The sequence below is a fragment of the Crinia signifera genome, chromosome 1 (assembly GCF_055691185.1).
Source record: "Crinia signifera chromosome 1, ASM5569118v1, whole genome shotgun sequence".
Lineage (NCBI taxonomy): Eukaryota > Metazoa > Chordata > Amphibia > Anura > Myobatrachidae > Crinia > Crinia signifera.
The window spans coordinates 89,504,746-89,531,829 of record NC_139217.1 but is presented as its reverse complement, the minus strand read 5'-3'; the positions used below and the strand labels follow the sequence as shown (position 1 = coordinate 89,531,829).

At 46.6% G+C, this 27,084-nt stretch overlaps 1 long non-coding RNA gene across 5 annotated transcripts in view; it reads left to right on the top strand.

Moving 5' to 3' along the window:
• The first annotated feature begins 989 nt into the window (after window positions 1-989).
• The window catches only part of LOC146026202 (uncharacterized), a 37,576-nt gene continuing 11,481 nt past the window's right edge, over window positions 990-27,084 (top strand). For 3 of the 5 annotated variants that reach the window (XR_014454392.1, XR_014454385.1, XR_014454380.1), the window contains exons 1-4: window positions 2,889-2,944; window positions 5,046-5,234; window positions 8,254-8,367; window positions 8,897-8,994. This is a non-coding gene — a long non-coding RNA (uncharacterized LOC146026202). Of the gene's footprint in view, window positions 1,112-2,888; window positions 2,945-5,045; window positions 5,235-8,253; window positions 8,368-8,780; window positions 8,995-27,084 lie in introns of those variants that run through there. The other 2 variants (XR_014454383.1, XR_014454395.1) reach the window with 2 other exon arrangements.

Here is a 27,084-nt window from a genome sequence, read left to right as displayed (position 1 = left end):
TGGGATGTCTTACCTCTTACTTATTTACGTGATAAAAGTTAATAGGCACAAAGAACCTTTTATCTCTGCATGTTTGTAGCCATACACAGCAGTGAAAGCAATTGTATTAGTTCTGAAAGAAAATATATGTTGCCTACAGATGCCAGTGGAAGTGCGCCTCCAGTGGCCAAATTATTAATTACTTTAGTATAGTGTGAATACTGCTTCATCTCTCGCGGCAGTTTTATAATCAGGAGAAATATACTAACCATGTACAGTTACCTTGTAATAAACCAGCTCATGTCCTCTCTTTCTGCAGTACAATGCATTAAGGACCGCCAAGGATCCTTACAAAAACCATGATGGGGACTGGGACAGATGAGGATATGTTAATCCAAATTCTCATCACCAGGGCAGAGGTAACAGGCTATAGTTTGAGAATGGACATTGTGCTGCTAGGAGGACGCAGAGTGTTTCTCACTGATAAGATCACAACATGTGCTGTATGGCCATTCACACAAATTAGGGCCCTTATTCAGATCTGATCGCAGAACAAATTTGTTCTCAAAATGGGCAAAACCATGTGCCCTCCAGGTGGGACAGATGTAACATGTTTAGAGAGAGTTAGATTTTGTTTCTGTGCAGGGTAAATACTGACTGCATTATTTTGACACTGCAATTTAGATTTCAGTTTCAAAACACCCCACCCAAATGTAACTCTCTCTGCACATGTTACATCTGCCCCACCTGCAGTGCACAAGGTTTTGCCCATATTGAGAACAATTTTGTACTGCGATCAGAACTGAATAAGGGCCTAGGTCAATCCATTTTATTTAACAACATTATCAGAACAATTGGTCTTTTGTTAAAGTTTATTTCACCATTTTTCCAATTGGCTGTATTATAATTTCTATATTGTATCATTTCTGTTCTTGTCATTTGCTACAGATATGCCGGAGCGACTGGATGCTGTGCAGGCTGTTCTGTGGGACAAGGAAATAGGAGTCTGGTTGGACTTTAATATTGAGGTTTATAGACACAATCCAAACTTCTACCCCACCAACTTGGCTCCACTTTGGGCCTCATGTTACTCTGGCACGAGGCTGTGGACAAAGCAGTCTCCTACTTAGAGGTAATTAATGATCTTGTATTATATTATTTTTCTATTTGTTCCTAATTGTATTACATACTCCAGGCTTGCCTACCCTCCTGGAATTGCCGTGAGGCTCCCGAAAATCGGGTCCCCCGGGAAGGTGGGCAATCCTCCCGCATTGGCCAGGCAGCCCCCGCACCCCCTTCCCTGCAGCACAAAATGACCTTTTTTTGCGGGTCCGCGAATTACGTTGTTTGACTGTCGTGGGGGTGGGGCTTGATGACGTCTGCCTGTCCCGCCCCCCTGACTTGCTGCTGTCAGCAAGTATGGCATACTCCTATGGTATTGATTTTATCTGTTAATATCGAAATTCGTGCAGACCCTAGTGCGGGATCAAAACCTAAACACTTGCCAATACTGAGAGAGCGGTCCAATCAGGAACTATAGGTGCGCCATGTATCCCAGAATTCCAATGGCAGGCCAGGTTCATGCCACTGGAAAAGTTTATTTACAAACGCATTATTACTGGTTACTACTGAAGTAATATGTAAGAATATATATAATGTAATATAACGTATGAAGTAGCTTTTATGAACTTGGCAGAGTATATATAATGGGGTATATTGGTTTGCAAATCCACTGTACTGGTTTCTCATTTCCCTACAGTATTTGGCATGATGTTACATTACCTATTTGCTTTCTCAATGCCAAAACGTAAAAAAAAAAAAAATTTTTGAAACATAAAACTGATTTAAAATCTTACTTATATTGTCTGTATTATTTATAAATAGTGATAAAGATTTTCATGAATAGATGAGCAGGACCCTCATCCCTCGTGTGCTTTCCTTCTCTTAATGTCCCATACACTATGCGATTTGGGCCAATTCTGGTAGATCAAGCTGAGATATTGGGTGAAATCGGTCGAAATCGCATGTGTATAATATCCGTTCTGATGCACAGTCCGGTGTTCATCGGAGCGGAGTCGGAGGTTGGACATTCGGCGGGGGATCAGGTGCGACTTATCCCTTCAGAGAATTTGCATAGTGCATGGGGGCCTTTACTTAAACCATCTTTGATAGCACCAAACCCTGTGGTTTTCTACCACGCTGATACCCTGCGGATGTAGCTATAGTTATGTGCCCTGTACTTGTCCTCTATTGTATTCAGCTGTAGGTCACTGTTTCCCTCATTTGTATATGTACTCTGTAATTGGGCCCGGGGGATCCTTTGTGGTGCCATATAAATAAAGTATAATAACCATAATAATATGCGACCAGTGGCAAACGCAGGATTTTCAGAAGGGGGTTTCCAGAGGGGCGGAGCAAAGCACGGAGATGGACACTTAGGTGACCCAGTATATGCCGGGTCAGTTAAAGTATTATAGATAGACCAAATGTATATAAATAATATTAATAATAAAAATATATATATATATACATACATACACATACATACATACATACATACATACATACATACATACATACATACATACATACATACATACATACAGTGGCGTAACTCCCGGAGGCAATGGAGACATTGGCCACCGGGCGTTAGCCACTAGGGGGGGCACAGAGTGAGGAGCTCAGGAGCATAGTGCACACAACAATGCTGTGACAGCCAGCATTAAAGAAAATGAAAATAAACTACAGCTCCTAGCAGACCTTGCTGCAGGAAGCTCAGGGCTGCTGGGAGCTTTACTTTCAGTTTCTGCAACACATGAGTGCACCTGCTGCAGCCAGATAAGAGGGAGCGAGTTGCTCCGGAGGAGCAGTTCGAAAAGGGGGCGTGGCTACACGTCACTGGACTGGAGACTGTACACACAGTCATTGCCAGCCATCCCAGGCCCTTCAGCACTGCAGTAGCATGGTGAGTGTGACAGTGTGTGCTTAACTATTATATACAGTATGTATTTATCTCTGTGTGTATTTATCTGTGTGTGTGTGTGTGTGTGTGAGAGTATTATATACAGTATGTATTTATCTGTGTGTGTGTGTGTAATTATTATGTACAGTATGTATTTATCTGTGTGTGTGTGTGTGTGTGTGTGTGTGTGTGTAACTATTATGTACAGTATGTATTTATCTCTGTGTTTATTTATCTCTGTGTGTGAGTATTGTATACAGTATGTATTTATCTGTGTGTGTGTGTGTGTGTGTGTGTGTGTGTGTGTGTGTGTGTGTGTGTAATTATTATGTACAGTATGTATTTATCTCTGTGTGTATTTATCTGTGTGTGTGTGTGTGTGTGTGTGTGTGTGTGTGAGAGTATTATATACAGTATGTATTTATCTGTGTGTGTGTGTGTAATTATTATGTACAGTATGTATTTATGTGTGTGTGTGTGTGTGTGTGTGTAACTATTATGTACAGTATGTATTTATCTCTGTTTATTTATCTCTGTGTGTGAGTATTGTATACAGTATGTATTTATCTGTGTGTGTGTGTAATTATTATGTACAGTATGTATTTATCTGTGTGTAATTATTATACTTTTTGAATGTGTGCATGGGTGAATAGGTGTGTGAGTATATGTATGCATACAGTAAGTGTAGGTATGTATAAGTGTGTGACAGTATGTGTATATATGTGTGTGACTATATATGCATGTGTATTGGTGTGTGATACGCCGCCCTCCAAATGTCAGTCCGATTTCCCCCCTGCATGCCACGTTCGTTCTCATGGGCTGCAAATGGATGTTTAACATAAACATCCATTTGCAGGCTACGTGGAAACACCCACATGATTCGATGATCGCCGACTATCGAATGATGTGGAACATGCACGCATATCTAAGTGACTCTCAGTTCACTTAGATATACGTACACACTCGAGAGGAACTTGGCATCCAGCTAACATCCGGTGATGTCAGCTGTCCACCCCTGGCACCCACGTCAAGGGCCAATTACCATGGGAACACCCATAAAATGCTGGGCATTCCCATGGGTGCCTGCGCTTGGCGAACAGTGTGGCGATACACATGCGCCAGCGCATACGCACAACATAGGTTCCCCGTGCGAACGCACGGTGAATGCGAACAAATTAGAATAACCCCCTTTATGTAGGTATATGTGTGAGTATGGGTTATTTTTGGTACTTATGTAGTATCTGGGCTGCCGATTTTTTGATTGTATGCCTTAAGTTAAGGCATACAATCAGATGCGATGCGATGCGATATCGCATCGCATCGCATCCGATATCGGATGCGATATCGGATGCGATGACCCGATTTTTCCATAGGAATCAATGTTAAAATGATTCCTATGGAAAAATGGGTCCTTTTCATACCCCTACTATCCAAGTGGGCATGGAGTTGGATATAAACCTGTGGCGAGCGTAGCGAGCCACCGAGCCCGAAGCGTGGCGAGCGAAGCGAGCCCCGCGAGGGGACGGTATTCGTCCCCTCGCGGGGCTCGCTTCGCTCGCCACGCTTCGGGCTCGGTGGCTCGCTACGCTCGCCACAGGTTTATATCCAACTCCATGCCCACTTGGATAGTAGGGGTATGAAAAGGACCCATTTTTCCCATTGAATTCCATGTTAAAATGGACTCAGTCCATTTTAACATTGATTCCTATGGAAAAATCGGGTCATCGCATCGCATCGCATCGCATCGAATCGCATGGTCGCATGCGATGCGATGCGATCTCCCGATCCGACCCGATTTAGAAATCGGCAGCCCAGATACTACATAAGTACCTTATTTTTTTTTTATCTGCAGCCCAAATAAATGGGTACATTTATGCAAATAATTTGAGATGTGCCAGGAGGCGTTTAATAAGTGAGCAGTCTGTGTGCATGGATGTTTATAAGTATGTGTGTATTTTTTTAGTGACAGAAGTGTATGTTATAAGAGGTGTGCTGCATGTGTGTTTTCAGTGACAGAGAAAGTGGCAGATTTCGGAGGGCCACCAAGGCACGTGAACAAACAACCAGTGTCGTTTATGTGATTTTTTTTTTACGTATTAAACAGCCGACCCGCATATCACAGAAGCTGGACGACCCGCATGTCACCTCACACAGAAGCAGGCCGACCCGTATACCACTCTTCGAGGGAGCCAGGACGCATACTGGGAGCTGCAACACCTCCGTGGGACATTGGGCACCCCCGCCACCCCCATGAGCACTACCATTCTTACGGGGATCCGGTGACACAGAGAAGGTAATGTTGATCTGTATGCTGCTCCCTTCACACTTAAATCAATGCTCTCTCTCTCTCTTCTCTCCCTCTTTCGCACACTCCCTCTCCCCCTCTATCTTTCTCCCTTTTTTTCACACTCCCACCCCTCTCTTTTCTACCTGTTTCTCACACTCATTCTCCCCTCAACCTCCCCTCTATTCTCCCCCTCTCTCACACTTACTCCCCCCCTCCTTTACTGTCACCCTTCTCTCCCACTCACTCCTTTTCTCACCCCTATCTCTCTTTTCTACCTTTTTCACTCCCCTCTCTCACTTCTCTCAATATCGGTCTCTTCCCTCTCTCATCCCTCTTTCTTCTCCCCCTCTCGCATACTCACTCTTCTGCTCTCATCCCCCTTTTTCACTCCTCTCTCTCAAACTCTTTCTCCTCTTCACCCTCTCACCCATCTCCTCTCTCTTTAACCCCCTCTGTCTTGCTTCCCACTGACAGTCTCTCCCCCCTTTCTCTCAACTCTGTCTCTTCACCCCCTCTCACCCTCACCCCCTCTCACCCTCCCTCTTTCACCCCCTTTCTAACACTTAACTTGCCTCCGGGCAATTGGGACTAACTTACGCCACTGCATACATACATACATACATACAGGGGCGTCAACAGCAGTGTAGACCCCTGCGCATAGCAATGTATTGGGGACCTTGTCAGGAATGTGCTTTGAAGCCCCATCACCCATCTACTGGTAGTGTCCTAGCATAATTATTAAAAGATCTATGTATCAGAATCAACTTTATTGGCCATGTGTGCTTGTGCACACTAGGAATTTTTTGTGGATCGTATTACATAACAAGAATACAATAAAACCACTAACAGCACACATTATGTATAACTGACTGACGTACCTGGCATTGTCCTGGTTTAAGCCTTTGAGTTATTAAATTATCAATGAGTTGGATATAATGGTTATCATTTATAAATAATTGGCAGCTCTTCCAACACACCCATGGGGTGGCTGCTGAGTGTCGTTTTTTTTTTGTTGGGGTTTCGCCAGTAGCCCTATTCCCCAGTTTTCCTTCAGGTGTAAAAGTTTCCATACACGTTACAATTATTGAATACAGTATTGTATATAATACTGTATACAATAATTGTAACGTGTATGGGTACCTTTACTGCCAGCCCGATTGCTGTTCATGTGTGCAATGTGTAATGACCAACCTTGAAAGGAGTGTACACCGTAAGATGCTGTGGCTTTGGTCTCAAATTGCGGTTGGGGATTCTTTGCTGGATACAGGGAGGAAAATCACGCAGCGGCCTTGCACTTTTTCTCACTTGATAAATATTCCCAGACCTGGGCAGGATCCCACGGCCATGCTCTGGAGGATGAGGGACTTCCGGCAGCACTGTGGTCCCTCTGACGCCCTCGGAAGTCTTATTGGGGACACAGACACGGTTTTTCTCCACTCGCGTCTTGATAAACTTGGCCTTGCTTCCGTAGGTCATTGTGCTGCGGGATTCTTCATAAGCACTATCCGCAGGGCTGATGTGCGTGATCATAACCAATCGGCTTTTCCCGCTCAGTGCTCCCTTTAGCAGCCAGGTCAGCTTGCTGTCCCGATAGTTTATATGGCTGCCTGGTCTGTCACGCAGCGCCATGATACACATCCTGAGGGTAAGAAGGGATCGGTTGATGTATCCTCCTTCTTTCATGGTCTGGCCGCTGTTCTTAGTCTGGCTTGCTCGTTCTGATCCCGCAAGGTCTACCATGTACAACTTGCCTGTGCTCACACTACCACTGGCTGTCTGCTTTATGGTGACCTGCAATACTGCATGTGTGCGGGATGAGGTCTTATTAGCGGCTGTGGGAGCTTCTGTGCGCCGCTTGTTGCCCTTCTTCAGCAGGGTCATGGCTTCCTCAGGAGTGCTAAGGGAGAATGTAGAAATCCCTTCTATGTTGGTGTTGCCATTGGGATCCTCTCTGAGGACCAAAGACCTAGAGGAAGGACTTAATAGGTCTCGGACGGTTTCATTATAGATCTCCGCGTATGATAATGATACGGAGAAATTCTTTTTTTCCCCAGTCTCCTCAATGGCTTTAAACAGGTCCTTCAGGGTGCGATATATTACTCCAGGTTCGCGGTCCTTACCCATCATGGTGAAGGTCTTTCCGGTGCCTGTGGGGCCGTAGGCAAATATGGCAGCATTGTACCCGGACAGGATGTCACCCAATAAGGGCTTCACTGTGGAATCATACACAGTCTCCTGGGTAGCTGCCTGGTCAAACACCTGGTTAAATTGGAATGTTGTTTCTCTTGTCCTGGTGGAGCGCAGGACATCGTTAGGATCCTCACCGGGGTCCTGCAATAGCACTGTCTGCGGTCCGAGCTGGTGTGTGATGCATCGGGCGCGGTTCTTAGTCTCCGTCAAATTAACGGGACGGATGCGCAGAGCTACAGTCATTTGGTGGTCTATAGCTTTATTAGCTTTCGCCTTCTTCATTTTATATCAAACTTCAATCTTCAGAAAAGAGTGAAAAATTATCTGTGTTGGCACAAGTCCAGCAATATTAGATATGACTCAGGAAGCAGTCAGCTGCCAGTGTTCTACCCATCACAGCCCATTGTGACATCATCGGCCCATTGTGACATCATCGGCCCATTGTGACATCACTAGCTGCCATATGGCAGAAGGGCACTGCTATGTATCTCATCCAGGGTCTGCTGTTACAGAAGTGGTATCGTCTTCTGGTCCCCCTGGGATGTCTTACCTCTTACTTATTTACGTGATAAAAGTTAATAGGCACAAAGAACCTTTTATCTCTGCATGTTTGTAGCCATACACAGCAGTGGGAGCAATTGTATTAGTTCTGAAAGAAAATATATGTTGCCCACAGATGCCAGTGGAAGTGCGCCTCCAGTGGCCAAATTATTAATTACTTTAGTATAGTGTGAATACTGCTTCATCTCTCGCGGCAGTTTTATAATCAGGAGAAATATACTAACCATGTACAGTTACCTTGTAATAAACCAGCTCATGTCCTCTCTTTCTGCAGTACAATGCATTAAGGACCGCCAAGGATATTATGCCAAGGATCCTTACAAAAACCATGATGGGGACTGGGACAGATGAGGATATGTTAATCCAAATTCTCATCACCAGGGCAGAGGTAACAGGCTATAGTTTGAGAATGGACATTGTGCTGCTAGGAGGACGCAGAGTGTTTCTCACTGATAAGATCACAACATGTGCTGTATGGCCATTCACACAAATTAGGGCCCTTATTCAGATCTGATCGCAGAACAAATTTGTTCTCAAAATGGGCAAAACCATGTGCCCTCCAGGTGGGACAGATGTAACATGTGTAGAGAGAGTTAGATTTTGTTTCTGTGCAGGGTAAATACTGGCTGCATTATTTTGACACTGCAATTTAGATTTCAGTTTCAAAACACCCCACCCAAATGTAACTCTCTCTGCACATGTTACATCTGCCCCACCTGCAGTGCACAAGGTTTTGCCCATATTGAGAACAATTTTGTACTGCGATCAGATCTGAATAAGGGCCTAGGTCAATCCATTTTATTTAACAACATTATCAGAACAATTGGTCTTTTGTTAAAGTTTATTTCACCATTTTTCCAATTGGCTGTATTATAATTTCTATATTGTATCATTTCTGTTCTTGTTATTTGCTACAGATATGCCGGAGCGACTGGATGCTGTGCAGGCTGTTCTGTGGGACAAGGAAATAGGAGTCTGGTTGGAGGCTGTGGACAAAGCAGTCTCCTACTTAGAGGTAATTAATTATCTTGTATTATATTATTTTTCTATTTGTTCCTAATTGTATTACATACTCCAGGCTTGCCTACCCTCCTGGAATTGCCGTGAGGCTCCCGAAAATCGGGTCCCCCGGGAAGGTGGGCAATCCTCCCGCATTGGCCAGGCAGCCCCCGCACCCCCTTCCCTGCAGCACAAAATGACCTTTTTTTGCGGGTCCGCGAATTACGTTGTTTGACTGTCGTGGGGGTGGGGCTTGATGACGTCTGCCTGTCCCGCCCCCCTGACTTGCTGCTGTCAGCAAGTATGACATACTCCTATGTTATTGATTCCATCTGTTAATATTGAAATTCGTGCAGACCCTAGTGCGGGATCAAAACCTAAACACTTGCCAATACTGAGAGAGCGGTCCAATCAGGAACTATAGGTGCACCATGTATCCCAGAATTCCAATGGCAGGCCAGGTTCATGCCACTGGAAAAGTTTATTTACAAACGCATTATTACTGGTTACTACTGAAGTAATATGTAAGAATATATATAATGTAATATAACGTATGAAGTAGCTTTTATGAACTTGGCAGAGTATATATAATGGGGTATATTGGTTTGCAAATCCACTGTACTGGTTTCTCATTTCCCTACAGTATTTGGCATGATGTTACATTACCTATTTGCTTTCTTAATGCCAAAACGTAAAAAAAAAAACTTTTTGAAACATAAAACTGATTTAAAATCTTACTTATATTGTCTGTATTATTTATAAATAGTGATAAAGATTTTCATGAATAGATGAGCAGGACCCTCATCCCTCGTGTGCTTTCCTTCTCTTAATGTCCCATACACTATGCGATTTGGGCCAATTCCAGTAGATCAAGCTGAGATATTGGGTGAAATCGGTCCAAATCGCATGTGTATAATATCCGTTCTGATGCACAGTCCGGTGTTCATCGGAGCGGAGTCGGAGGTTGGACATTCGGCGGGGGATCAGGTGCGACTTATCCCTTCAGAGAATTTGCATAGTGCATGGGGGCCTTTACTTAAGCCATCTTTGATAGCACCAAACCCTGTGGTTTTCTACCACGCTGATACCCTGCGGATGTAGCTATAGTTATGTGCCCTGTACTTGTCCTCTATTGTATTCAGCTGTAGGTCACTGTTTCCCTCATTTGTATATGTACTCTGTAATTGGGCCCGGGGGATCCTTTGTGGTGCCATATAAATAAAGTATAATAACCATAATAATATGCGACCAGTGGCAAACGCAGGATTTTCAGAAGGGGGTTTCCAGAGGGGCGGAGCAAAGCACGGAGATGGACACTTAGGTGACCCAGTATATGCCGGGTCAGTTAAAGTATTATAGATAGACCAAATGTATATAAATAATATTAATAATAAAAATATATATATATACATACATACATACATACATACATACAGGGGCGTCAACAGCAGTGTAGACCCCTGCGCATAGCAATGTATTGGGGACCCTGTCAGGAATGTGCTTTGAAGCCCTATCACCCATCTACTGGTAGTGTCCTAGCATAATTATTAAAAGATCTATGTATCAGAATCAACTTTATTGTCCATGTGTGCTTGTGCACACTAGGAATTTTTTGTGGATCGTATTACATAACAAGAATACAATATAACCACTAACAGCACACATTATGTATAACTGACTGACGTACCTGGCATTGTCCTGGTTTAAGCCTTTGAGTTATTAAATTATCAATGAGTTGGATATAATGGTTATCATTTATAAATAATTGGCAGCTCTTCCAACACACCCATGGGGTGGCTGCTGAGTGTCGTTTTTTTTTTGTTGGGGTTTCGCCAGTAGCCCTATTCCCCAGTTTTCCTTCAGGTGTAAAAGTTTCCATACACGTTAAAATTATTGAATACAGTATTGTATATAATACTGTATACAATAATTGTAACGTGTATGGGTACCTTTACTGCCAGCCCGATTGCTGTTCATGTGTGCAATGTGTAATGACCAACCTTGAAAGGAGTGTACACCGTAAGATGCTGTGGCTTTGGTCTCAAATTGCGGTTGGGGATTCTTTGCTGGATACAGGGAGGAAAATCACGCAGCGGCCTTGCACTTTTTCTCACTTGATAAATATTCCCAGACCTGGGCAGGATCCCACGGCCATGCTCTGGAGGATGAGGGACTTCCGGCAGCACTGTGGTCCCTCTGACACCCTCGGAAGTCTTATTGGGGACACAGACACGGTTTTTCTCCACTCGCGTCTTGATAAACTTGGCCTTGCTTCCGTAGGTCATTGTGCTGCGGGATTCTTCATAAGCACTATCCGCAGGGCTGATGTGCGTGATCATAACCAATCGGCTTTTCCCGCTCAGTGCTCCCTTTAGCAGCCAGGTCAGCTTGCTGTCCCGATAGTTTATATGGCTGCCTGGTCTGTCACGCAGCGCCATGATACACATCCTGAGGGTAAGAAGGGATCGGTTGATGTATCCTCCTTCTTTCATGGTCTGGCCGCTGTTCTTAGTCTGGCTTGCTCGTTCTGATCCCGCAAGGTCTACCATGTACAACTTGCCTGTGCTCACACTATCACTGGCTGTCTGCTTTATGGTGACCTGCAATACTGCATGTGAGCGGGATGAGGTCTTATTAGCGGCTGTGGGAGCTTCTGTGCGCCGCTTGTTGCCCTTCTTCAGCAGGGTCATGGCTTCCTCAGGAGTGCTAAGGGAGAATGTAGAAATCCCTTCTATGTTGGTGTTGCCATTGGGATCCTCTCTGAGGACCAAAGACCTAGAGGAAGGACTTAATAGGTCTCGGACGGTTTCATTATAGATCTCCGCGTATGATAATGATACGGAGAAATTCTTTTTTTCCCCAGTCTCCTCAATGGCTTTAAACAGGTCCTTCAGGGTGCGATATATTACTCCAGGTTCGCGGTCCTTACCCATCATGGTGAAGGTCTTTCCGGTGCCTGTGGGGCCGTAGGCAAATATGGCAGCATTGTACCCGGACAGGATGTCACCCAATAAGGGCTTCACTGTGGAATCATACACAGTCTCCTGGGTAGCTAAAATACAACAGTGGGTGATCAGTGCGCTACTAACTGCAGCTGGTACTGAGACTTGTCAGGTCTCGAGGTAAATAAAGAGAAAAAAGAAAAGTGTACCAGCGCTGGCTGAAAACTAAATGAAAATGATGATAGATAGAGCGGTATCCTTTACAAAATTTATTTATCAATAAAATATGCTAAAATAGCTGTACCATTGATATATTAGGTATGCTTTTGTGTAAAACAGGGGGTTACAATAAAAATAGCACAATATGACATTCCATAAGCATCACAATTAATGAATTAAACGGGCATTTGATATATATTACCACACGGATGTCGCAGATGGTAGTCCCATAGAGCAGCAGGTAGCCAGGTGGCCAAAAGCAGTCCCAAAACACAGAGTCCAATGGTGGAATTAGGTGCCTCTGGTGGGAAAGATGGTGAACCTGGAGGATGATTGAATTTTCCTAGTCGCTGCCTCGGATGATGAGTCCGGATGGGATGGTGCAGATTGCACAAGGCGTGGGTCCGCTGTGGTCTTGAATAAGCCCGGTGGGGTGATGCAATGTGGATATGTCCAATAATATAGGGCTCAACGCGTTTCCCTGGGTCAAACACCCAGCTTCTTCAGGAGCAAGTATGCATGTGTCACCATACTAGGCTGTATAAATACCCTGGTGGTGATTACCCAATTAGGTGCAGCTGTACAAGTAAATAAATATTAGGATACCGTTCTTTAAAATAAATAAAATAAAATGACCTCAAACCAGAAGGCAGATGTAATAAGGAAATTATAAACAAGTACATAATAATAATAATGATAGGAAAAAGTGGTTTTTAAACCATTTATTCTGCAATTTCCATCCGTGTCACGTGACTTGTAATGGTCACGTGACCCGGAAGTCACATAGAAATCCAAGTTGTCTGATTTTGCTGATATATATCTCTCAAAGAATGAGACAAATCATGAGGGTTTAGCTCGCTCTAAGTTTGAAAAACGAGTAAGTAGGGATAAGTACAGGAATAAAGGCTTTAGGATAGCTTTTTCGTTGTAATGTGTGATCACATGTACGTGTAAGGCCAATCAGAGGGAGTCACATGGTCAGTGTCACGTGACCCGGAAATAACACAGAGATACACATTCGTCTAATTTCAACAATAGATACCTCTCATGCTAGTGAGGTATGCTGTGGAGGTTGAGCTCACTCTATATTTGAGAAACGAGTGGGTAGGCATGGATACAGGGATATAGATGTGATAACTCCCAATCACGTGTAGGTGTAGGTGGTCGGTACCTGAGACTCCGGACTGTTCTTCTGACACTGCTCCGCTGGGTCTGGCTGACTTCACTCGCCTGCAGTTCGGAGGGTGGAGGGACAAAACTTCCCGGGGAAGACAATACCTCTAAACAACCCCACAAACCGGTCAATACACGTTGGGTCGGTGATCGGAATAATTTATTTAAGCTACTACGGGATGCAAGATCACCGTTACCACAGGGGAATTTACCAATGTAATAACAGTAAAACAGGAGAACAATGACAGGTACACAACCTGCAAATTACAGTTGTCAAGTATTAAGTATTACGGTGGCAATGTAAACATCCTGCAATATAAATATTGTGCGCAATGGGGCCCGCTGTAATACCCGTGGACCGCAGGTCGCACAATATACAATTCTAACAATACCACTGTTAACCTGTATTCAGCAGGAAGTAAGGGTCACACAATAAAGAATTTTCAATTACACTTATAAAACACTGTATGTTCACACATTTAATAGAAACACTAGAGAAAAAGGTCCACAAGTCAAAATAACACTGAGTCCCTGAGTTTTGGTACTAGACCAATGAACACCACTGTCGCACAGATAGTCACTGGCTCAATGCGGCAGTGAACTGACAAATATCACCCAGTCCGGGGGTGTTAGGCTGCAAGGTGAAGGCAGGCTGTTCTGAATTGGCCCCAGCTGAAAGGGCGCAGGTGGTACACTGATAGGCAGGAATTGCAATGAGGTTGGGGCCTGTCTCCTGGGCGACCCCTTGTCTGTCCCCCTCTTATACAGTCCCCAATGGGGTTGCTATTGGTGACAGCGATCCCTTGTTCAGGCCAAATGTTGGCTGGATGTATGGCGCCAAAAGGTAGTGGCGTTGGGGGGTATCAGGCTGGCTGAGCGGCTGGCGGTATCTGGGGCACTGTGCTGGGGCTGGTGACCTGGCGTAAACAGTACCTGGTGATCTGGTGCAGTTGCAGGCTCCTGCCCGACACGAGTAGGGACTCCACACTCGTCACCGCTGGCGTCTCTGCGGTAGCTGGTCCTCTTCACCGGGGGCACTAGTGGGGGCGCTGCAGGCGCGGCGTTGCCCCACTCAGTGTCTCCGCCGGCTCTCCGGTCTCTGTGGCGCTGCTGGTCCCCGCTGTCAGTCACCGCCGGGGGGGGGAAAACGCGTCTCTTCTCTCCACTGCCGCCGGCTCCCGTTGCCGCTGTCAATCACCGCCGAGCAGCCTCGCACTCCGTCCCGACGCGTCCTCTTCTCTCTCCTCCCTGTGTCGCCGGCCAGTCGTCCTGTTTCAGCTTTCCTGCGCTCCGGGTAGGGACGACTCTGCCTCACGCTCTGCTGTCCGCTCTCTCCTCTGCTCACACGGGGCGTCTTCCTCTCTGCTTTCGCGCCAGGGACACTCTCCACCCCTCTCCGTTCCCGCTCTCCCACCGCCAATCCCAGCAGGGTTCCAGGGTCAGTCCCTCCTGGTCCCTGACATCTGCGGCTCCGGGCGGTTTGGTTGCTCGGCAACCCCATGTTAGGATGGCCGTCCGCCATTTTAGTTAAGGGCACCACTGCCCACCAATGTTCGTAAGGCAAACCCCTGGCTGGGTTCAAAAGGGGCACTCCCAAGTTCTGGGATGCCACATGCCTCCCTGCTAGAAAAATGCCAGTCCGCAGGCATTATATCGGGGTTGGCAGTAGTCCAGTTCCAGTCTTTTGGTATAAAACAAAACATTTAAGGCCTGGGCCTTTCTGCATAACTAATACCCGTACATTCCGGTGAGGAAAGGTTAGGGAACAATTTGTAACATACAACAATACTGAAAGAAAGTGCTTTACATCCTATACCTCAAGGGTAAGATACCCTTGGTTGGGCGTTCCGACCTGCGCGGCTGTACCACCGGTGGACGGACCTCCGGGGAGTTGTGACCGGACTCTGGTAAGGGTTCCTCCACCACAGGAGTGGGGGATACACATGGAAGGAAGGGTACTGGGGCACTCATGAAGACTAACATGTCAGTGGGGTTGTCCCAAGGCATGCCCCCCCAGGTTCCCTGCCCCTCCACCTCAGGCGAGACTCCCGATTCCACTGGGACTTCAGCAGTGCGGAGCTTGAGCTGATCTCTGGACACCACGTTGATTGGTCCTCCAGGGGTCCTTTGGATTTCGTAGGTGTACCGGTCACCCGCGGGTGTTCTGACGACTGTGTATGGTTCGCTTTCCCACATGGCGTCGAGCTTACTTGAGCGGTGGTTCCGTTTCTTCCATACAGGGTCTCCCACTTTCAGGGTCTCGGGCTTATTGTGAGAGTTGTAATCCTTTCCTTGTCGACGCTGAGCGCCCTCCATCCGTTGAGTAACGACTTCTCTAGCAGCGTCAATCCTCTGCTGGTGCTCACGGACCCAGTCGGTCTGGGGTTGGGTTGATGGGCCTTCCATCGGAGACAGTTCCAAGTCTTGCGGTAACTTGCCCTTGCGGCCAAACATTAGGTAATACGGGGTGAAGCCGGTGGAGCAATGTTCGGCATTATTGTAGAGGTACGCCAATTCGGGGAGTAGGGTCGGCCACTTGTTTCGGTCTCCTGCCGACAGACTGCGGAGCATGCCGATGATGGTCTGGTTAGACCGTTCGCAGAGCCCGTTTCCCTGGGGGTGATAGGCCGTGGTCCTGATTTTCCGACATCCATAGTAGGAGCATAACTCGTGAAAAAGCTGGGACTCAAAGGCGGGCCCTTGGTCCGTGAGGATGCAGTCAGGGTAGCCGTAGGGTCTCGCGAAGTGCTTAAGAAACTGCTCTGCTGTAGTCTTGGCGGTGAGGTCTCGAACCGGGGTGACCACAAGGAATTTGCTGTAGTGGTCAGTGATGGTCAAGGCATATTGATGCCCACTGGAGCTAGGTTCGAGTTTGACGTGGTCAAGAGCCACGATCTGCAACGGGCGTTGGGTCTTGATGGAGTGTAATGAATCTCGCTGGGACGCGTCAGGAGCTCTCTTTAGACTGCAGGGAATGCAGGCACGGCACCAGTTGTCAACGTCTTCTCGCATACCCACCCAGAAGTACCGGGTACGCAGGATGGCTTCCGTCTTCTGCACGCCAAAATGGCCGGATTTGTCGTGGTAGGCGGCCAGAAGTAGTGGAGCCTGTTTTCTTGGAACAACCACCTGAACCACGGGGTGGTGTGTGCCGGGGTCCACACTGTCACGGACCAGGATGCCTTCTTCCTGGCGAACTCGGTCGCGATGCCGCAGCAGCTTTACCAGTTCGGGGTCAGCTTCTCTGCGTTGGTCTCGATCCAAGTGGCGGCGTTGGTTGAGCAGAACCAGGAATTCCTTCAGCACCGGGTCTTGGCGCTGAATTTTCCTCCAGTCGACTGTAGGGGTGTCGAGTAGGTCGGCCTTCTGCAGGCGGGAGTCTGTGACGGACAGGGGATCCGAGGTTGCCAGGTTCCTTGCTCTATACGCCTTGAATATGGGCATTTCCACATCCTCATTCGGTTCCCCTACCTCTTCGGGGGCATCGGTCACAGGCAGTCTGGAGAGGGCGTCTGCATTGGCGTTGGCCTTGCCACTACGGTAGTTAGTGGTGAACCGGTAGCTGGCGAGACGCGACATCCACCGCTGTTCTAGAGCTCCCAATTTGGCATTCTGCAGGTGCACTAAGGGGTTGTTGTCGGTCATGACTACAAATGGGGTGGCGGCTAGGTAGTGCTTAAACTTCTCGGTAACTGCCCATACCAGGGCGAGCATCTCCAGCTTGAAGGCACTATAATTTTCGCAATTCCTCTCGGTCTTACGGAGGCCTCTGCTGGCATACGCTATTACTCGCTCGCGCCCCTCTTGAGTCTGGGAGAGCACAGCACCGAGCCCGCGGTTGCTGGCGTCCGTGTAGAGTTGGAATGGTTTGTCATAATCGGGGTAAGCCAGCAAGGGAGCGTCGATTAAAGATCTCTTCAATTGGTTAAAGGCCTGCTGTTGCTCTTCTCCCCAAGCGATTAGGGCCGATCCCCTTCGCTCCTGGCCCGACTGGCCCCTCAGTAGTTCATGCAGGGGGGATGCCACCTTCGCAAAGTTCTCGATGAATCTTCGGTAGTAGCCCACGAACCCCAGATAACTGCGGACCTCTCTGACGGTCTTGGGCGCTGGCCAGTCTCTGACGACAGTGATCTTCTCTGGGTCGGGCATCACGCCTTCCGCGCTAACGACATGCCCGAGGTACTGTACTCTAGGCTTCAGCAGGTGACATTTGCTGGGCTTCAGCTTCAAACCGCTCTGTATCAGTCGTTTGAAGACCTCGTCCAGGTGCCGCAGATGGTCGTCATAGCTCCTTGAGAAAATGATCACGTCGTCCAGATAGAGGAGCACCATTTCGAAGTTGTGCTGCCCAAGGCAGTGCTCCATCACACGCTGGAACGTGGCGGGGGCGTTACAGAGTCCGAAGGGCATTCTGTCGAACTCGAACAGGCCCATTGGCGTCGTGAAGGCCGTCTTCTCTCTATCTTCTGGGGCCATCTGGACCTGCCAGTACCCGCTGGTCAGGTCAAGGGTCGAGAAGTATTCCGCCGTTTTCAGGGCCGTGAGCGACTCCTCGATCCTAGGGAGCGGATAGGCGTCCTTATGGGTTACGGCATTCAGTTTGCGGTAGTCCACGCAGAAGCGCAGACTACCGTCCTTCTTTTTGACGATCACCAGGGGGGCCGCCCAGGGGCTATGGCTTTCTTTGATGACACCAGCCTCTTTCATTTCGGTGATCATGTTCCGGACGGGCTGGTACATGGCTGGTGGGAGGGGTCGGTGCCTTTCCTTGACCGGGGGAGCCGATCCTGTAGGGATGTGGTGGTATACCTTTTCTGCCTTACCGAAGTCGCTCGGGTGTTGACTGAACGCGGCAGCATTCCGTTCCACAACGCGGATGACCCCTTCTCGCTTCTCAGCCGGAGTGTCCCCATCTCCGATCTGTATGGCAGCGTGCCAGGGGGGTTCGCTGTCGTCTCTCTCTTCCTCCATCACCCCTTGCTGAGCCGCCACGGCGCTTTGCCCCAAGATGTCCTGGAAGTCCACCCAGCTGATCCTGGCCACTTGACAATACTTATATAGTCTGACTGCGTATGGGTGTGGGTTCAGCAGCCTCACTGGTACTCTCCCTTGGACCACCTTCGCCAGGGTCCTGGCAACTGCGAAGGGCTGTCGATCGTCAGTATCGCAGGGTTCTATCAGGGCTTCGTAGTCTCTGCCTCCTGGTCCTGTTCTGGCCTTGCACCAGACGACTTGCTCCGAGTTTGGGCGCAGGAGGATCGGGCGGCGGTCTGCGATTCGGGCCTTCCCCACTTCTCCTTGCTCGTTGACAAACCTCTGCTGACCCGCGATCAGTCGCACTGTTTGCTGCAACGCCTTCTTCTCTTGGGGAGGGGCTGTTCTCATTTCCCACTGTAGTGCTTCCACTACTTCGCCCGGGCAGTTCCTTAGCACATTCATGCCCAGTATTATCGGCGGCAAGTATTCGTTAGAGTTGGTGGTGACCAAGAACCCCTGTTGGTCCAGGGTGGCTTTTCCCACTTGGACATCAGTTTCCCAATATCCTTGGAAGGTGATAGGCTGGCCGTTACTGGCTAGTAGGTGTAACCAGGTTGCGGGGGGAGACACGATGTCTTCTTGTGCCCAGTGCTGTAAAAAGTCGGTGATCCTGATGGTGGACACCTGTGACCCTGTATCCAACAGGGCTGTCATCTGTACCCCGTTCACTCTGATGCTCAGGTGGGGGCATTCCCCGACGTATCGGGGCCACCATTCTGCTGGTGGTGTCGGACCAGTTAGTGCATCTCCTCCCGAGGGTCGGTCCCTTGCCTCGGGGTCCCCTCGTTTAAAGCCGTTTCTGGGCAATTTCTCTCGACGTGTCCGCTCAGCCGGCACCTCCGGCAGATCGGTCGCCCTTGCTGGTCGAATTGATCGGATGGTCTTCGGCCGGACTCGCGTGTGACTTCCCATCTTGGGCGGTTCCTTGGGCCACGGTCTTGCCGCCATTCCCCTTGTCGACTTCTGCCTTGGTTTCTGTCTAAGTCTTCTAATTTCTGTGACATGCGCGTCATATTATTAGTTAGTTCGGACATCTGGCGAGTCAGCACGTCGAGCGGGCTTGGTTCTGCGGGGGCTTGTGCTTGTTGTGTAACGGGCCTACTTGGGTATAGGGTGTCCGTGATTTGTCCTTTTGGGGACTGTTGGTAGACCTCTCCTTCCGCCGACTCCTCATCTTCATCCCGGCCACTCTGGTTCATGCCCAGGATCTGTAGGGTGGTCTCTTTAAATTTGGCGAAGGAGCTGTCAGGTTGTTGCCGCCTCCACATACGTAATTGTGACTTGACTGCCTCCTCTCTCGCTCCTTCGATGAAAAGGTTGGTCAATGTTTCATCTACTAGTTCTTTCGGTGTCTTTTCTCTCAGTTGTATGGCCTTCATGGCTTCCTGCAAGCTTAGAGCGTATTCCCGCAGAGGCTCGTTCGGTCGCTGCTTTCTTGAATACAGGCGGCTCTTTAAATCTGCTATCGACTTCGATTCAAAGATCTCCCGCAGTTTTTCGAAGATCTGTTCTACCGTTTTCTTTTCATCGGTTTCCCACGTTCTCACTTCGCGTAGTGCTGGGCCTCTCAGTTGCCCCACCAGTATTTCTACTGCTTGTTTGTTGCCGAGCTTGTATAACTGTGTCATGGAGAGTATCCTGTTTTTAAATTCTTTCAGCGTGTGTGTCCCCGGGGTGTTGTTTCCCGAGTAAGTCGGTACCCAGGGTGCTCCAAAGTAGTATGGCATGGTGATGGGTGCCGCCGTCATTTCCACCGAATTTCTTTCCCCGGGTGATGCAGGGAGTCGTCTCCTCCTGGTTGACGTAGGGGCCTGTGCTTGGTCCGAGTCCGACATCGCTGAATCCTGTTCGCGGACGCCAAGTGTGATAACTCCCAATCACGTGTAGGTGTAGGTGGTCGGTACCTGAGACTCCGGACTGTTCTTCTGACACTGCTCCGCTGGGTCTGGCTGACTTCACTCGCCTGCAGTTCGGAGGGTGGAGGGACAAAACTTCCCGGGGAAGACAATACCTCTAAACAACCCCACAAACCGGTCAATACACGTTGGGTCGGTGATCGGAATAATTTATTTAAGCTACTACGGGATGCAAGATCACCGTTACCACAGGGGAATTTACCAATGTAATAACAGTAAAACAGGAGAACAATGACAGGTACACAACCTGCAAATTACAGTTGTCAAGTATTAAGTATTACGGTGGCAATGTAAACATCCTGCAATATAAATATTGTGCGCAATGGGGCCCGCTGTAATACCCGTGGACCGCAGGTCGCACAATATACAATTCTAACAATACCACTGTTAACCTGTATTCAGCAGGAAGTAAGGGTCACACAATAAAGAATTTTCAATTACACTTATAAAACACTGTATGTTCACACATTTAATAGAAACACTAGAGAAAAAGGTCCACAAGTCAAAATAACACTGAGTCCCTGAGTTTTGGTACTAGACCAATGAACACCACTGTCGCACAGATAGTCACTGGCTCAATGCGGCAGTGAACTGACAAATATCACCCAGTCCGGGGGTGTTAGGCTGCAAGGTGAAGGCAGGCTGTTCTGAATTGGCCCCAGCTGAAAGGGCGCAGGTGGTACACTGATAGGCAGGAATTGCAATGAGGTTGGGGCCTGTCTCCTGGGCGACCCCTTGTCTGTCCCCCTCTTATACAGTCCCCAATGGGGTTGCTATTGGTGACAGCGATCCCTTGTTCAGGCCAAATGTTGGCTGGATGTATGGCGCCAAAAGGTAGTGGCGTTGGGGGGTATCAGGCTGGCTGAGCGGCTGGCGGTATCTGGGGCACTGTGCTGGGGCTGGTGACCTGGCGTAAACAGTACCTGGTGATCTGGTGCAGTTGCAGGCTCCTGCCCGACACGAGTAGGGACTCCACACTCGTCACCGCTGGCGTCTCTGCGGTAGCTGGTCCTCTTCACCGGGGGCACTAGTGGGGGCGCTGCAGGCGCGGCGTTGCCCCACTCAGTGTCTCCGCCGGCTCTCCGGTCTCTGTGGCGCTGCTGGTCCCCGCTGTCAGTCACCGCCGGGGGGGGGAAAACGCGTCTCTTCTCTCCACTGCCGCCGGCTCCCGTTGCCGCTGTCAATCACCGCCGAGCAGCCTCGCACTCCGTCCCGACGCGTCCTCTTCTCTCTCCTCCCTGTGTCGCCGGCCAGTCGTCCTGTTTCAGCTTTCCTGCGCTCCGGGTAGGGACGACTCTGCCTCACGCTCTGCTGTCCGCTCTCTCCTCTGCTCACACGGGGCGTCTTCCTCTCTGCTTTCGCGCCAGGGACACTCTCCACCCCTCTCCGTTCCCGCTCTCCCACCGCCAATCCCAGCAGGGTTCCAGGGTCAGTCCCTCCTGGTCCCTGACATCTGCGGCTCCGGGCGGTTTGGTTGCTCGGCAACCCCATGTTAGGATGGCCGTCCGCCATTTTAGTTAAGGGCACCACTGCCCACCAATGTTCGTAAGGCAAACCCCTGGCTGGGTTCAAAAGGGGCACTCCCAAGTTCTGGGATGCCACATAGACACTTAGATAACTTTTTCTTTCAGAGTTGCGATCACATGTGCGTCTCCGGCCAATCAGAGCGGGTCATGTGATCGGTGACAGAGCTGGTCACGTGGGTACATTGTCACTGTTTACAGCGTCTTCTAGGTGGGCGGATGTTACTGTGTTGGGAGCCAATCAGTCTCCGCAGTATATCACGTTGTCATGGCACCACGATGTTTGTTGTTAAGTGCCAGTCACGTGTGGGATCACGTAGCTTGTCAGCCAATTATATAGTGATCATGTATAACAAAGTGTCACACCAATATTAATCGCTGCAATGGTTTATTGTTTACATATGAAGATAATGGTTATTGTAACAATGTATAGTATAATAATATAAGTTTCAATCTCATAATATGGTAGGAGCTTGATGATAACAGAGTATAGAGACTTATTTAGTGCTGCAGTATGCAGTGTTTATATATTTTATATTGTTGTCATGTAGCATCCATAGTTAGTATGACCAGGTGTAAAGATTTCAAGTATCCATACGGCTCCTGTCCAATCATCTCATTATGAGAGGGTCAGGGGCACTATATGGATATCTGTCAAATAGCCACTCTAAAAGTACATAGTGAAAAGGGGATATCAATAGAAAAATAGTTGTTAATATCTATATTGAATAAACATTGAAAAAATGAGTTAGATAAATATAAAAAGAAGAGAGATGGACTGAGGGGGATGAATGGATAGATGGAAAAAATGATGATAATGGTATTGATTAATTCTAAAATGATCAGTGTTATTGTATGATTGAGTTTAGTTCCATGCTTTCGTTTAGGCCATCGGGGTGTATTGAGTTAAATTTCAGCATCCAGTATACTTCTCGTTTACATAGTTTGTTGAATCTGTCACCTCCTCTCTGAGTTCGTTCTATTTGTTCAAGGCCCACTATTGTCAGGGATGACGGATCATGATTATGTTCTTTTGAGAAGTGTCTGGATACACTATGTAGATTATTTTGGTTTATTATGTTCCTTCTGTGTTCCATAAATCGGACAGAAAGGGGCCTAATTGTGCGTCCGATGTATGGAAGATTACAGTCACATTTTAATAGGTAAATTATATAATTAGAATTGCAATTCATGAATGATTTTATATTATATTGTTCTTCCATGGCAGGTAATGTGATCGTGTTGATTCTTCTCGGGATATGTTGGCACATTGTGCAGCGATTTTTGCCGCATTTGAAAAAACCTTTTGGTTTTTGTGTCAGCCAACTGGTTCCCTTTGTTTCAATAGCTGTTTTATGGGAGATATTTAGATGGCTCGGAGCTAGTATTGTTTTGAGAGACCTATTTTTTCTATATACAACCCTGGGATATTCGGGGAGAAGTTGGCCAAGGATTTTGTCCTGTTTGAGTATCCGATAGTTTTGGGCTATAATCTTCTTTATTGTGGGAGCCTGATTATTATATTTACAAACGAAGGTAATGTCTTCGTTGTGGTTAGAATGTTTTGTTTTGGGATCTTTTTTGATGAGTAAGTCTTGTCTGTTCATTTTTTGTACTTCATCAAGAGCGGAATCTATTAGTGTTTTAGGGTAACCTCTATTTATGAATGACTGTTTTAAATCTGTAGCTTGGTCCTGGAAAGTACTATTGCTGGTGCAATTGCGTTTAAGACGCATGAATTGGCTTTTTGGAATGTTTCTTTTCCATGGTGGATGATGGGCGCTGGTAAAGTGAAGGTATGAATTAGTATTAACCGGTTTTATGTAGTTCTGAGATATTATGTGGTCAGTATTAGATTGAAGAGTCAAATCCAGAAAATTAATAGAGTGAGTGTCATAGGTATGGGTGAATGTTAAATTATATTGATTATTATTAATGTGAGTGACAAATTGAGTGGCAGAGTGAAGGTCCCCATCCCAAATAATAAAGAGATCGTCTATGTAACGGCCATAGAAGACCAGGCTCGCACCCCAGCCACCGCCCCACACATGGGTGTCCTCAACCTCTCCCATGTATAGGTTGGCATAGCTGGGCGCGAACCTGGTCCCCATGGCCGTCCCATTCACCTGAAGAAAAAATTGATCGGAAAACAGAAAATAATTGTGAGTGAGTATGAATTTGATTGAATCGATTATAAATGACCTATGTTTGCAGCTGAGGTCAACATCTGTCATTGAAAGTCTTCTTTCTATTACTTCGCAGCCTAGGTCGTGCGGGATGTTGGTATACAGAGCACTGACGTCTAGGGTCATAAATGCATAGGTAGGTTTCCAAACTATATTTTGAATTTTTGTTAGGAGATCGGTGGTATCTTTGATGTGTGACCTCAGCTGCAAGACATATGGTTGTAAAAAGTGATCAACATAAAAAGAAAGGTTAGAAGTGAGGGAATTAATACCAGAAATAATAGGACGTCCAGGTGGTGAAGTGAGTGACTTGTGTATTTTAGGGAGAAAGTAGAAAGTGGGGGTGGTGGGAAATTTGGAAAATAAAAAGGTGAATTCTTCTCTGGATATGACATCTTCCTGTAGTGCTGTGGTTAAAAGGGATTTGAGGTCAGCTTGGTAGGTGGTAGTGGGGTCATGTAAGAGGATGTGATAATATTCTTGATCTTTGAGCTGTCTATCAGCTTCTTTGATATAATCTAATTTGTTCATGACCACCACTCCACCTCCCTTGTCTGCCTCTTTTATTATTAGTTCTTTATTTTCAGTGAGATGTTTGAGCGCTATTTTTTCTTGTTTGGTTAAATTTGAAGTAGGGGAGTGTTTGTTGGAATTGGAGCAGAGCACCTTAAAATCTTCCAAGGTGATCTTATAAAAAGATTCAATGCTGCTACTTTTTGCTGATATTGGAAAAAATTCCGATTTGTTTTTGAAGATATTATGTGATGTCTGAAGGTCAAAGATTTTTTTATAAGATTGAGTGTTTTCAGTATTATTGGTCTCCCAGAGATCTTCTAATATTGTCAGCAATGCATTGTCAGTAGAGTCAAGGATGATTGGGATAGATGTTTCATTGGTGTTATCCAAATGTTTTTTGGCGAAAAATCGTTTGCGACACAACGTGCGGATATATCTGTTGAGATCAACAAATAGATCGAAGATATTTGGGCCTGATGTGGGGGAGAATTTCAATCCCTTGGCAAGTACTGACAATTCATTGCTGTTCAATTGTTTATCAGATAAATTATAGACATATTTTTTGGCGTTTTCTGAGATCTTATTTTTATTAGAGGTTATCTGTGATTTCTTTTGTATGAGTTTACCTCCTCGTTTTCCTCGGGGCTTGGTTCTCTTCTTCTTTTTGGGGTCTCTCTTTGATAAGCTGGTGTGTTCCAGCGGGTGTTTTTTGGTCTTGCTCCTAAAAAATGTTGGTGTGATTCATCACTTTTGTTAGTTAGGGGTTTCTCTCTAGATGAATTGTCTCTTCTCTCTTCTATTATATTGGTTCCATTGGATAGATGATCCAATGGTTGGTATCTATTTGTTAAAGGAATCCTATAATTATCATTAGTATTAGTGTTTTTTTGTTGTTGTTGTTTATATTGGTCTCTATTGTAGGACGGGATACGTCCTCTTTTAGGGTATTGTTGTGTGTTGGGATTAGTATTTTTCCTATTTCTAGAATACGATCTGTTATTTGAGTGTGATCTATTTTTAGTTCGAAAAGATCTAACCTGGTTATTTGCATAATCGTATGTGTCTCTCTGAAATTTTTTCTGTTTGGTCATCAGAGTTTCTTTCTCATATTTTATAACTCTCTCGTTTATTATCCTATCCTTTTCATTAAATCCATCCTCATTTTTGTGTGTATCCATGGATTTTTTCAAAAGTTCAATTTCTTTTTCTATGGCATAAACTTTATCCATTCTGTATCTGACAATCAGTTTCATGAGTGACAGTGAGCAAGTGTCAAGCAATTGGTCCCATTCCTTTTGATACGTAGTGTCCTCCTGAAATATGGAGGGTTTGAACAGTCTCAATCCTCTTGGGACCATTTGCTTGTCAATATACTGTTGTAGATTATTGCTATCAAGCCAATTGCGGGTCTCCGCTTTAAGGAGATCCTCTAATTTATAAAAGTCTCTCTGCCACTCAGATTTTTCGGGTGCAGAGTTAATTGCATTACTATCAGAAAATTGTGACATATAAGTCTGCCTTCTGGTTTGGCGTTCTGAAAAGTTGGTAAAACAGCTCATAGTTGCTGCGCTGATCGTATATGACAAAGGGAAAAAATACAACAGTGGGTGATCAGTGCGCTACTAACTGCAGCTGGTACTGAGACTTGTCAGGTCTCGAGGTAAATAAAGAGAAAAAAGAAAAGTGTACCAGCGCTGGCTGAAAACTAAATGAAAATGATGATAGATAGAGCGGTATCCTTTACAAAATTTATTTATCAATAAAATATGCTAAAATAGCTGTACCATTGATATATTAGGTATGCTTTTGTGTAAAACAGGGGGTTACAATAAAAATAGCACAATATGACATTCCATAAGCATCACAATTAATGAATTAAACGGGCATTTGATATATATTACCACACGGATGTCGCAGATGGTAGTCCCATAGAGCAGCAGGTAGCCAGGTGGCCAAAAGCAGTCCCAAAACACAGAGTCCAATGGTGGAATTAGGTGCCTCTGGTGGGAAAGATGGTGAACCTGGAGGATGATTGAATTTTCCTAGTCGCTGCCTCGGATGATGAGTCCGGATGGGATGGTGCAGATTGCACAAGGCGTGGGTCCGCTGTGGTCTTGAATAAGCCCGGTGGGGTGATGCAATGTGGATATGTCCAATAATATAGGGCTCAACGCGTTTCCCTGGGTCAAACACCCAGCTTCTTCAGGAGCAAGTATGCATGTGTCACCATACTAGGGTAGCTGCCTGGTCAAACACCTGGTTAAATTGGAATGTTGTTTCTCTTGTCCTGGTGGAGCGCAGGACATCGTTAGGATCCTCACCGGGGTCCTGCAATAGCACTGTCTGTGGTCCGAGCTGGTGTGTGATGCATCGGGCGCGGTTCTTAGTCTCCGTCAAATTAACGGGACGGATGCGCAGAGCGACAGTCATTTGGTGGTCTATAGCTTTATTAGCTTTCGCCTTCTTCATTTTATATCAAACTTCAATCTTCAGAAAAGAGTGAAAAATTATCTGTGTTGGCACAAGTCCAGCAATATTAGATATGACTCAGGAAGCAGTCAGCTGCCAGTGTTCTACCCATCACAGCCCATTGT